We start from the raw sequence: 10,231 nt of genomic DNA, 5'->3' as shown, positions 1-10,231 counted from the left end.
CTGTGCGCTGGGGATACACACTGTCCTCTGTTCTGAGCAAAACAAGTCCTGCTTGTCTGGACTTCAGTCCAGGCCCTCAGAGTGAATGCAATAGATTACTAATGATGAGGGTAAAAGCTGACATATAATCATGTTGAATTTACAGAGAGCAAACATATAACTAAATGCCTCCAACTCTCCCATTGCTATATAAGGGGGGAGAGAGAGAGAGAGAGAGAGGGAGTTTGGAGGGGTATGGGAGGCAACAGCTGAAATGGAAAACAAATACAGGGAGGACAGAGTGGAAATGCAGGGAGAGGTTTCTCCCATGGCCATTTTCTAGAAATAGAAATAGAGATGTGCAGTTTCTAGTTATAAATTAGGGAACTCAACAAGAAAAGGAAATGCAAGATTAATTAAGATTGATCATAAATGGTAAAATTTAAAATTCAGCTTTCAATTTAAAAGGGTTAAATTACACACAAGGAAATTATACATGAAATAGAAGAACAAATTGTTTTGTGATTTTTTTTTAGGAAAAATTAATTTATTCTTCACTGTCCCTAGGCACTTTCTGGGTTAGAACAGAAAAGCCATTTCTCTTTTGACCCCGAGAGGGCAAGAACGCAGTGTCTCCAATCCCACAGCATGTGAGCTCCTGTTAGTGTGGCATGCATCCGTGTACATTCAATGTAAACCAAGTACATGTCTCTCAGATTCAGATCGCCTGTGTTAAGCAGTTACCAACTCACTGCTCATCTAAAAACGTCTGCCTAGTATCAGATTACATTAGTCTAAATGCTCCTCGATTAGCGTAGGATTGTGGTCGGCAAACTGCGGCTCAAGAGCCCCATGCTGCTCTTTGGCCTCTTGAGTGTGGCTCTTCCACAAAATACCACGGCCTGGGTGAGCCTGTTTTGAAGAAGTGGCGTTAGAAGAAGTTTAAGTTAAAAAAAATTTGGCTCTCCAAAGAAATTTCAATCGTTTCCTGTTGATATTTGGCTCTGCTGACTAATGAGTTTGCCGACCATGGGCACAGAACCTGGGCATTCTCTACTGTGCTGGCAGAGTCTGGCAGAGAGCAGATGCTGTAAATTTTTGCTGGGCTGAACGGGACTGAACTGGATGTCAAAGCGGTAGGTAGATGGCAGTATGACATCTTTATATGCAGCCAGTGAGGGATCTGACACTCATCTCTCTGGGATCTGAGAACAAGTTTCTAAACGCTTTATCGTCTCAACTTTCTCATCTGGAAAATGGGAAGCTTATAGCTGCCACCGTTATTGTGAGGATTAAATAAAAACTATCTGGGTATTTGGTACAGGGCTTGGCACATTCCTCTCGATGAGTGGAAGTTACATTACAATGCATATGAGCATTGACCACCTTCTACAGTACAATGACTATGGGAGTTGAGAAGAGCTGAGCACTCTTTATTTTTATTTATTTATTTAAAATATATTTTATCGATTTTTTTACAGAGAGAAAAGGAGAGAGATAGAGAGCTACAATAGAAACGTCGATGAGAGAGAAACATCGACCAGTTGCCTCTTGCACACCCCCTACTGGGGATGTGCCTGCAACCAAGGTACATGCCCTTGATCGGAATCGAACCCGGGACCTTTCAGTCTGCAGATCGACACTCTACCACTGAGCCAAACTGGTTTCGGCTATTTTTATTATTATTTTTAAAATATTTTATTGATTTTCCACAAAGAGGAAGGGAGAGGGATAGAGAGCTAGAAACATCTTGACCAGCTGCCTCCTGCATAACCCCTACCAGAGATGTGTCCGCAACCAATGTACATGCCCCTGACCGGAATCAAACCTGGGACCCTTCAGTCCGCAGACCGATGCTCTATCCACTGAGCCAAACCGGTTTTGGAGGCTGAGCACTCTTTAAAGGAAGTTGAATTAAACCCATATTTCACCAACTAAAATGTTACTTGCAAATTACTCACAGGTGTCAAAAGATTTCCCCCCCTGATATTTTGGAAGTATGAACTCGTCGACTTTTGGGGGGGGCACAGGTTGAAAATGGTTATCTCTTTATTAGTTCACCCCTGCTAGACCCTGCCTGAAACCCCTAGTTAAGATACTTTGGCAGACAAAGAGCTATTGTCTAATTTTGGTGAATGCAATGAAATTGGGTTAAAATGCCCGTATGCTATGACAGTGACCAAACCTCTATGACACGTTGTTGTCAGAATGACTGACCTCAGCGTTAGGTTGGCTGATGTCAGTGCTAGGGCTTCTAGAGGACACAAATGCATGCTGCCTGCACCCAAGTAGAGTTTCAGCCCTAAACAGCCTTCCCAGGAGAGATGTAGGTCCTTCCTTCTGGAAGTCCTAGTGGGAAGAACTTTCAATTGGGAGTCATTTCCCTTATAGCGGGAGGGGGATCCTAAAGGGATCATTCTGTGAGGTCAGGAGGAGTCCCCGGGGCTGGCTCCCGGATGCTTCACCCACCCCACTCTGAGCGGCCTGCAGCCCTACTGTGTGCCTCCGGGCCGGTGTCTGAAGGCGCGCTGCCCACCAAGCAGTCCGCAGCCCGGGCCATGCAGGCCTGCCCTCTGGAGACCGTCTGCAGCCCGCCTGGCGAGCCGGCTGCTCCCGGCCCCACAGCCTGCGATCGCCGGGCGCCTGGAGTTCCCCGTGTGGCCGGCGGTGGGCGCGCGCCCCGCGAGGCCCGAGCCCGCTGCCGCCGCGTGCGCCGCCGGTGGCCCCGGGAGCCCCGGGGTCCCGCGTCCCGGGCGCCCGCCCGCCCCCGGCCCGCGCGCCGCAGCTGCAGAGGTCGGAGCGGCCCGTGCGCGCGGGGTCCGGGCGGCCCACCTGCCGCACGGCGGCCCCCGGCGGCCTGGCCGCGAGCCGTCCCCGCGGCGGAGGGGGATGGGGAGGGCGGAGAGCGCGGAGTTGGAGGCAGACACCGCCTCGGCGGCGGGCACGGTGACGGCCGCAGACAGACGGCGGCGGCGGCGGGAGACGGCCCCCTCCTGCGCGGGGAGGCGGGACACCTCCCTGGCGGCCGCGGCGCTGCACCCCCAGCCCCGAGGCGGCGGACCGGGCCGGGGACGAGCGGGCGAGCGCGACTGGCCCTGCCCGCCCCGAGCGAGCGAGCGAGCGACACGGCGGCCGGCGGCCGGGGATCCCCTGCGAGCCGGGGAGGAGCCGCCGCCGCCAGACAGACTGCGAGTCCCCGGGAGAGGGAAAGGGGGGCGGGGAGCGCGCGGGGGGCCGGGGGGTGAGGTCTGCGGCTCTTAGAGCCCCGCGAGCCGCGCCCCCCGCCGCCGCGGCCCCGCGCCCCTCCCCGCGGCCGGCAGGCAGGCCCGGCGGCCCCGAGAGCCGCACTGCGGGCGGCCCGGCCCCGCTCCGGAGGGGCGGCCGCAGGTGAGTGCGGACCCGGGTGGCGGCGGGGACCGCGGCGTCTGGCTCAAGTTCAGCGCTGCGCTGCGGACCGGGATTTGGGGGCGCGGGGGGTGCGCGGGGCGGTGGGGATCCGGGGACAGGACGCTCCGGGAACCGGACACCCGCGAGCCTGCGCCGTCGGCGGGGGCCGGGGGAGCGGCCGGGCACGGGGCACCCTCCCCACCCGGGCGGGCGCCTGGGGCGCGGGTGCCCGGAGTCTCCGGTGGGCACGGAGGCCATCCTGGGCGCTCGATCGCTCGTCCGGGGGTGGCTGGGGGTCGGGGGTGCTTGGCTGAAGGTACACCGCTGACCCCCCTCCCCTCCCCCCAAAAAACACCCAAAACAAAAACAAAAAAACACCCCGTTTTCTATCCTGCGGGTGCGGGACTTGGTTCCGCGCAGCAGGGAGGGAGGCCGGCGCCAGCGGGAGGGGGGCCGCTCCCCCGGAGGTTTGCGCCCCCTCGGGCCTCTGGGTCGGGGGGACTGGAGGTCAGGGGGAAGCGGGAAGGTTGTGCAGGACCTTGCAGGGGAGTTTGCGGAAAGAATGGGGGGCGGGGGCCGGCCTGACTACGGACCCTTCGACCTGCAGCCCGGCGCCCCGCAGCCTCACGCCCCGGCGGCCCCCGGCCCCCCGCGCCCGGCGCCCGGCCAGCCCAGGACCTGCCTCCCCGGCGCCGGCCCGGGGCCCCCGCGCGTGGACGTCGGCCCGGGGCGCCCGGAGCCCCCGGCGTTGCTGGAGCCGATTGTCTCGGCGGCGGCTGCACTCAGGCTGGGGCTCCGGGCTCCGGAGGAAGCGGCGGGCGTGTGTTGGGTTTCTCTCTGACCCTCTCGGTGGCATGAACAGGAAGCGGCCAGCACCCAGCCCGGGCGGCACTGGCCTTTGTGGCGGGGTCCGCCTGCGCGGCGGGGAGGAGGCTCCGGGACCCCGTCCGGCGGGCCGCCCGGGGTGGGGCTGGGGGCGCGCCCTGTGAGTACTGCTTGCCGGAGGACAGTGGGCTGGCTCTGTTCGGGTTCATCCGCTGTGGTGGCAGAGAAGACATCTGCTTGTTTTTAAACTTTTTTTTTTTAATTGGATAAGGAGGAGGCTTCCCAGTGTGGCAGAGATTTTTCTGGAGGGCGGCATGGGCGCGTTGTGGGTGGGTGGCACCTGGAGAAGGCGCATGGGTCAGTGCCCGTTTCCAGGGTGTGCTGGCAGGGCACCGCGCTGCTTGTCTAGACTGCAAGGAACTCTATGCTGGTAGCAAGTAGGGCTCCCTCGCTCCTCCTACCCGGGCACAGGCATGATTGCTGAGTGGCAATGGCCACAGAAATCAGCTTCATTTTTTTTTTTTTTTTAGTCTTTTAATGAGCTAGAATTGGATGTTTGATTTGCTTCTTTTCTCTTCCTTTGTGTCCCATCTAGTCCCTTCTCCTTCTCCCTTATATTTTTGGCAACTTCTTGTCCCTGCCCCCCCTTCACGTATAGTTCAGTGCTCCTTTCTAAATGTTAAGTGTGATTGTGATATTGGTTGATGACCTACTGTGTGCTGGGCATGGTGGGACGCGAGGTGAGGTAAGTGGTACAGAGTTGTTGATTCAGAGAGGGCGGTTCATGAGTTTCTTGCAGTGGAGGTGGGTAGAGATGGTGAACAGCTTTGGCTCTTAAAAATATATGGGTTCTGTGGCTGGCATGGAGGTTGGTGCCTGCCCTCAGGACCACGGCTGGGAAACGTCTCTTAAAAAAATGGCCCTTTCCTCTTGCCTGGCTAGCTAAGGACGGTGTTCTCCCCTTTGTATTTCCTCTGGAGCTTCAGGACTGAGTATTGAATTACAGGAAAGATTCTGTAGAGTCTGCACCGAGAAGCTGTCATTGCACAAGCCATGTTTTGCATTTTGCATATGCGTATTTAGTCTTTTCTGCTATTTGTATTGAGTTTACTGTCATCAGTACATCTGCCTTTATATTCTGCAGAATTCTCTCGGAACACATTCTTTATGTTTAGTAAAGGATCATAATGTCAAATTTGAGTCATTACATAGACAAATGAGTAGATCAGAATATTACCCATGCACATTTGTGGGTTATGATATTTGGTTTCCTATCAACCCATGAATGCAAAGCAGCACTTTTTAAAAACGAGAGGAATTCTTCATGATCTTTGGAAGCTTAATTCTTTTGAGAGCTTCCTGTTACTATTGACATTTGAACACACTGTTAGGAATTAGATGCCAATCTGTAAATGCTAGTAAGAAATTATTTGTTGTCGGAACCGGTTTGGCTCAGTGGATAGAGCGTCGGCTTGGGGACTGAAGGGTCCCGGGTTCGATTCCGGTCAAGGGCATGTACATTGGTTGAGGGCACATCCCCAGTAGGGGGTGTGTAAGAGGCAGCTGGTCGACGTTTCTCTCTCATGGATGTTTCTAGCTCTCTATCCCTCTTCCTTCCTGTCTGTAAAAAAAAAAAAAAAAAAAAAAAAAAAAAAAAAAAAATCAATAAAATATATTAACAAAACAAAAGCAAAAAAAGAAATTATTCGTTGTAATGGAGTTGTAGCCGCATTCCTCTCTTGATTTATTATAAACTATCCCTCTATTTTCCTAATGTTCTGCTGTTGCCCTTGGAAGAATTTGCCCTCATTGGCCATGGTTCTAGCTTGTGTAGGTTTGTGTTTATGATGAGGAGGACCATTCCCAGGAGGCTTTGGGGTCTGTCTCCTGAATCCTTCTAGGGCCTTGGTTTGCACGGCCACCATCCTGCAGGGGAACCCAGCCAGTGCCAGCTGCTTATTTGGGGATTTTGTGCCAATTTGTTGGATTCAAAGTCCACCTTCACAATCCTCCCCACCCCCGCCACCTCCGAGTATATACATACGTAGACAAATATTTATTTTCCCGACTGCTGACAGTGTCCTAAGAATAGTGTAGTTGCCTGGCTCATGAGAGTGAGGGCCCATCTGTAGAGGTGTTTACAGTTTGGGACTGTGCTGTGGTCTCGGTGGACGCAGCAGCTCTGCAGAGCAGCCTTGCAGTTCAGGGATGCAGTGTTTTATCCGGGCCCCCAGAGGGGCACTTCCCAGCTGGACAGGGGAACATGGAGGTGAGAGGGATTTTTGCTCTCCGAAGGAAGTTCCTGGCCTCTGTCAAGGAGAGACCACTAAGCTCTGTCTGGGTTCCCTTGGCCCTGCCCAGTGTTCAGTCACCCTGTGTTGACAGAGGGAGCTGCTCCGTGTCACCATGTAAAACCCAAGCACTTGGAGGACGCAGGGCAGGGACCTTGGTGACAGTGACTGGTTAGGTCTTTCTGGTCGCCCTCATCCTGTTTCTCCTCATCTTTCTTCTGAATCTCGGCTTAGGGAGTCTCTCTGATGTGTCCATCCTTTTGGGTGAGAGTTAATAGGGAAAATCCAAGGAGCGGTAGCTATAAACGATTATTTTCCATGTTAACCTGGAAAAATTTTCAGAAATGCTTAACACACTTTATAGAGGCACATGGCTGTTATACGTGAACAGTAGCAAAATAGCTAAGTAGTCCCAAATTGCTCTTTCCTCCCTTTGCCCTCCTCCTCCCTTCTGCCTTCCATTCCTTCCTTCCTCTTTTTAGGTCTCTGAAAACTCGCCTGGAAGCCATTATTATGTGATGTCAAAGTGACTTTCTGCCTACATGGGATTTGTTAGTCTACAATTACACCTTGACCTATATTATGGGTGTTCATGGAAGGTGAACCTTAGGTTTTAAAATAGGAATGTAAAGCTTCTGCCTACTATTTGAAAATTTAGGCCACAAGACCTGCCATTTTTTAGGGAGAATTTTTTTTTTTTTTTTGTGTGTGTGTGTGTGTGTGTGTCTGGCATTACTTGCTTCACTGTTAAGCACCTATGGGAAACAGCCACGCACCTATACTATTAAATGGATTTATGTTTCCAATGAATATTGTCTTTTCCTCTATCCTAGGAGGACTTGAAAATAATATCTGTGTTGTCTCCTAGCCATGCGACTTTAGTATGGATGGCTTTTCTTTGAATTCCCACTAAAAATGGCACTTTGGCCTTTTCAGCTGTTTTCGTGAGGACTTTTCTTTCCGCCAAGCTTGTTTTCCAGATAGGTCTTGGAAATTACGGAGAACACAGCTATAATTTCTCCCTTGATTGGCAGCTGAGAGCTTTCCCGGACAAAAATAAGGCTGCACAGTGCCAAATGGTTGACTTTTCTAGAATAAAAACTCTAAAGGGTATGCAAAAAGTCCTCTGGTTAATATATTGGCATTCCCAGAACCCACTAAAACTCCGGCAGCCTGCCAGACACCACTTAATGAGGATGCAGAATGTCTGGCTCGAATCCCCACGAGCGGACGGGGGTGGGAGCTCATGTCCACACCCTTTATTAATTTTTAATGACTGTACTTTTGTTTTGCAGATTTTGTTCTGCACCCTCTTTCTGCCCCCACCCCCCCCATGACTGACCCCCACCGCACCCCTCTCCCCATCCATTTATTTACTCATTTATCCAGCATTGGAAAAATGTTGAGACTTTTAAGGTTAAGAATCCTGCTGAGGGATCATTTCTGTTTGCATGGGTCTCTTTTGTTGTTTTTCTTTCTTTCTTTTCCTTCTTTTTTTGGAAGAGGAAGAAAGAAAAGGAGGTAACTTTTTAAAAACGATGTTTTATTGTGTGCTGGAAAAGAGAAGCATTTCTGAAACTTTAGGTTTGTCAGACAGTTTATATGACAGTGCAAGTCGCTGCTTGCCAAGCTCCAGACAGATTGCTAATGTTACATGACAGGGATAAATAAATTACCGCTGTCTGCAACACGCTGCTTGCACTGCACACGCACTCTGCAGCCGGCGGCGGCCGGGCAGCGCACACCCAGGGAGCCTGCTGGCTGTGCAGCCGCGGGAAAGGAAGGCCTCTGCCTGCCGCTCGCCACTCTGGGCCTCGGTTGGGAAGTGAAAAGGGTGTGTCTCCCGCTGTATTTTTGGCAGCGCTTCAGGGCAGCAGGATCCACGGAGCAGCTCTCTGTGTCCTCAGCTTTGCCCGTGGCTCTGCCCCCGGATCCTGCCCCTCTCCCCTACCTTCTTCCTCCTCCATCAGAGCACAAGAAACTAAACTTTGCTCTTCGATGGACCTGCTCTGGCCCTGTGGTTCCTCAGGGCCAAGTTTCAAGCTGTTTACAGTTGCGTTCCTTCTGCAGGTGCAGACACTGAGAACAAATTGTCTGAGATAAGTGTGGTGCTGCCCTGGGCGGGGGCTGGGTGGCACTCCTGGGCATATAATGTACTTTCATCTCTGGCAATTTGGATAGTCAGCTGGCAGAGTGACAGGTGTAATGAACTTAATGGTCTTGCTCTAGTTGTCGGTGGACACACTGCTCATATTACAAAGCCACCTCCTAAACTGGGCCCCTGCCAAATGACTCGCTCTTCTCTTCGCAGACTGGATGCGGGACCTGGGCTGCTCGAGTGACGTTACAGCAGGAATTGGGCAACATCTGTGTGCCCTCATCCACACGATCCCTAAGTGGATCTAGAATTTCTTTCCCAAGTGCGGTTGTGCTATCCAGTTTGCAAAAAGGCTCCATCCCGTCCCCCCGCCCCTGGCCAGCCGCCCTCCCCTGTGCGGTGCGGCCACGGCCTCCTGGGTAAGTGGGTGCATTCCTTGCCTCTGGGGTTTGCAGAACGGCAGGCCTCCTCCCGGGCCCGGGTTCCCTGGCAGGGCCATCATCCTCCCGAGATGGGCTGGGCTCCTGGCCACTGGTGGTGGAGGTGCGGCCAGGGATTATTTCCATTGGCTCTCAAGAGTTGGGGAGGGAATTTTCATAATAAAATCTCTCTGGCCGAGACCGGTTTGGCTCAATGGATAGAGCGTCTGCTTGGGGACTGAAAGGTCCCGGGTTCGATTCCGGTCAAGGGCATGTACATGGGTTGCGGGCACATCCCCGGTAGGGGTGTGCAGGAGGCAGCTGATCGATGAGTCTCTCTCATCGATGTTTCTAACTCTGTATCCCTCTCTCTTCCTCTCTGTAAAAAATCAATAAAATATATTAAAAAAAAATAAAAATAAAATCTCTCTGCTTCAGGAAGCCAAGAGCAGAGAGCCCATAGCTTGAATCCAGGCTGTTTTCAGAAGGGCTCCTGGACCTCTGAACCCTCCCTCCCTTCCCCGCTTCTTCCACCAGGACACTTGGTCAGAGAATACTAGCAGTGATTCCAAACACTTGCATACCACTGTGTGCCAGGCTGTTCTTAGGGCTGCATGCACATTAACGGATCTAATCCTCACAGCAGCCTGTGACTTAGGCACTGCTTCCATCCCCTGTTTGCCGGAAGGCCACTGGCAGCCCTGAAATTGCCCCGAGTCCCAGCTCTTGTACATAAAGGGTGGAGTCTGCTGCAGCCCAAGCGGTGTCTCCCTGTCGTCTGGGTCTCCCTCAGGGACCCCTTGCCAGCTGGGTGGAGGGGGACAGTGCACTTCCCTCCTTGTCCCCACACAGTTCCAGTGACTCTACCCAGCCAACAAGCTCCTTCCTTCTTGCCACCTTGACTATGGCTCTGGCTTATACTCCCCTTACTTTCCTTCCCCATTCTTATTTCTAACTTGCTCTCTGTAACCTATTTTGCCTATGGCAAGAACCTCAGTTTTGGTGATTGAGCTGATGGTGGCTTTGTTTGGCCACATCGGCCTCCAGTTCCTTGGAAGATGGTGGTATTCTGCAGTTTCTTGCAAACGACTTCTGTTAAGTCTCCTGTGGTTGTCAGAGACTCAGGACCTGTTTTCTGGTTGGCCAACTGAGGCTTGTGGGTCTGGGGGTGAGGGTGGACGGGGTGAGGCCCTCCCCAGTTGTCCATTCACTCAGTACTTGGAACATTTTTG

General features: G+C 52.9%; 1 protein-coding gene across 3 annotated transcripts in view; it reads left to right on the top strand.

Annotated features, from left to right (window-relative positions):
• Positions 1-2,790: 2,790 nt before the first annotated feature.
• LDLRAD4 (low density lipoprotein receptor class A domain containing 4) overlaps positions 2,791-10,231 on the top strand; it is a 303,261-nt gene continuing 295,820 nt past the window's right edge. The window contains exons 1-2 of one of the 3 annotated variants that reach the window (XM_045574708.1): positions 2,791-3,366; positions 8,794-8,999. The gene's annotated coding sequence lies outside the window, so the exon portion shown is untranslated. The remainder of the gene's footprint in view (positions 3,367-8,793; positions 9,000-10,231) is intronic. The other 2 variants (XM_036419376.2, XM_036419380.2) reach the window with 2 other exon arrangements.

Source organism: Pipistrellus kuhlii, unplaced genomic scaffold, assembly GCF_014108245.1.
Source record: "Pipistrellus kuhlii isolate mPipKuh1 unplaced genomic scaffold, mPipKuh1.p scaffold_m20_p_6, whole genome shotgun sequence".
NCBI lineage: Eukaryota > Metazoa > Chordata > Mammalia > Chiroptera > Vespertilionidae > Pipistrellus > Pipistrellus kuhlii.
The sequence above is the reverse complement of the archived record's forward strand: the minus strand, read 5'-3'. Positions and strand labels throughout refer to the sequence as shown.